Consider the following 2500-nt stretch of genomic DNA (forward strand, 5'->3'; position numbering starts at 1 on the left):
TTTCTTGTGCAATTTCTCGATTCTACGGACAATTCTCTTTTCAGGGTTGCTACATTCAGCTAGCAGCCATAGTATTCAACTCCACCATATTAATAATGATAACAATAATAATGATACTGAGTAGCTTCTTACACTTTTTGTAGTTTAATGGGAAAGACTGAGTCACTGTAACCTCAGTTTTGACTTGGTCCGGGTTCGAATCCTTGGCCGAACATAAGCTATCACCATAAAGTTAATTCCCCCTTGAGTCTCTGATCCGGTCCCCCTTAGGTCTCTGAACCTGAGGCAGAGCGAGTTTGATATTAAGAGGTGTTTGGCTTATATGAACACCTACACAAGCGAAAATATTCAATAGATCACCCTGGGTAGTACAAAATAGCGTTGTGGCTATGAAAGTTTTATTTCCTTTCTTGAATCTGAAAAATGATAGTGGCACAAATATGTTTAATTTTCTATTAACTGATAGTGAACTCAAGAAAAATTATATTGCTTAAAAAATAAGGGCTGGAAGAAATATTCAACTTAGATGTCCAGTATATGCAAATATAATAACTTTTCCCTAAGAATTATGTTGGACGTAGAAGATGATTTGAAATTATTAAAACACCAAAGATTATCTTAGATATTTTAACATTTCCGTGGGTGTAATGATTTGCTTTGAATATCAATAGATTATATTTGCTAATCGAAAAGAACAATGATCCGCTTAGTTATCTAGCAACATAACCTATTCTTCTTCTTCTTCTTCTTCTTCTTCTTCTTCTTCTTTGTCTGAATCTTTTCCCTCTTTTATGTGGAGTCGATGTTTCCAGCGCCCCCCTCCACCTAGCATCATAACCTCATGCTTAAGAATTTTCTTGTGCCTCAAACTACCAATCCATGGATTGGAGTGTGTTTACTTCTTTATATTCTTAACACACAGAAGCTAGATGCTCAGCATCTTACATCTTGCATCTCGCATCTTGCATCTTGCATCTTGTTATCAGAGGAGACGCAGTTAGAGTTGCATCGTCACCACGCACGAATCGCTCCCAACCTCGCATCGATCGAATACACATGACACACGGGATTATCGAAAAAGAAACATTACAATTATTGCATGATCTGCAAATGCGTCTCTTGCTTGCATGGCGGATATCACGCTAGATGCAGATCCACAATTCTGCAAGCTATCACGACGTTGCAACAGCCTAGACTTGGCTCAGGTCCATTTACTTATACTGTACAATAGGCCGGGGGAAAGCTCGGCTGGTATAATGTCGCCTTGTGTTACGGGTTTTGACTTATAAGTAAGATCCAACGTTGTTGCTTCTTTCTAACCTATATTCGATCTTTTCATGAAAAAAAAAAGACTTGTTAGGAAAGTAGATTGTGTCATTTACCTCATGGGGAATAATGATAAAGAAATCTGCTAATTACTAGCTTAGCTAATAATAATAATAATAATTATAATAATAATAATAATATTATTATTATTATTGTTAATAATAATAATAATAATAATAATAATAATAATACTATTATTATTAGTAACAATAATAATAATAAAAATAATAGTATTATTATTATTAGTAATAATAATAATAATAATAATAATAATAATAATAATAATAATAAATGAAAATAATAATAATAATAATAATAAGAAGAAGAATATTAACAATAAAAAATAATAATAATAATAATAATAATAATGATAATAGTACAGTAATAATAATAATAATAATAATAATAATAATAATAATAATAATAATAATGATAATAGTAATAATAATAATAATATCATTCTTACTACTACTACTACTACTACTACTACTACTACTAATAATAATAATAATAATAATAATAATAAAAATAATAATAATAATAATAATAATAACAATAATAATAATGCAGGTAGATGTTGCGTAGTAGGTAGGTGAATATATCCAAATGAGTATATAGATAGATAAGATAAATGTAATATGAATATAAATGAATATGAAAGTATTATGAATAAGTAGATGGATAATTAAATAGAAATATGTAAATGAATGATTAAATCGATAAGTAACTACCTAAATAAATAAGTAAATAACTGATGAGATACATCAGAAAATAAGTAGATAATTAACTATATAAATAGATAGATTAATATTTGAATGTATAAATACATAATATAACCAAATGAATAGATATAGAACTGAATAGATATATATGTATTTAACTAACTAAATTTATAGGTGCATAAGTCAAAGAAATAGATTTTCTTCTTAGTAAGAAACCCTAAATAATGCGGTTTCTATCTGAGTACGATTTAGCACTATTTTGGATATATATATATATATATATATATATATATATATATATATATATATATATATATATATATATATATATATATATATATATATATATATATATATATATATATACATGTGTGTGTGTTTATCTAACTAACTAAATAAATAGGCAAATAAATCAAAGAAATAAATTTGCTTCTTAAAAAAATCTTGAATAG

The sequence above is a fragment of the Palaemon carinicauda genome, chromosome 39 (assembly GCF_036898095.1).
Source record: "Palaemon carinicauda isolate YSFRI2023 chromosome 39, ASM3689809v2, whole genome shotgun sequence".
NCBI classification, from domain to species: domain Eukaryota; kingdom Metazoa; phylum Arthropoda; class Malacostraca; order Decapoda; family Palaemonidae; genus Palaemon; species Palaemon carinicauda.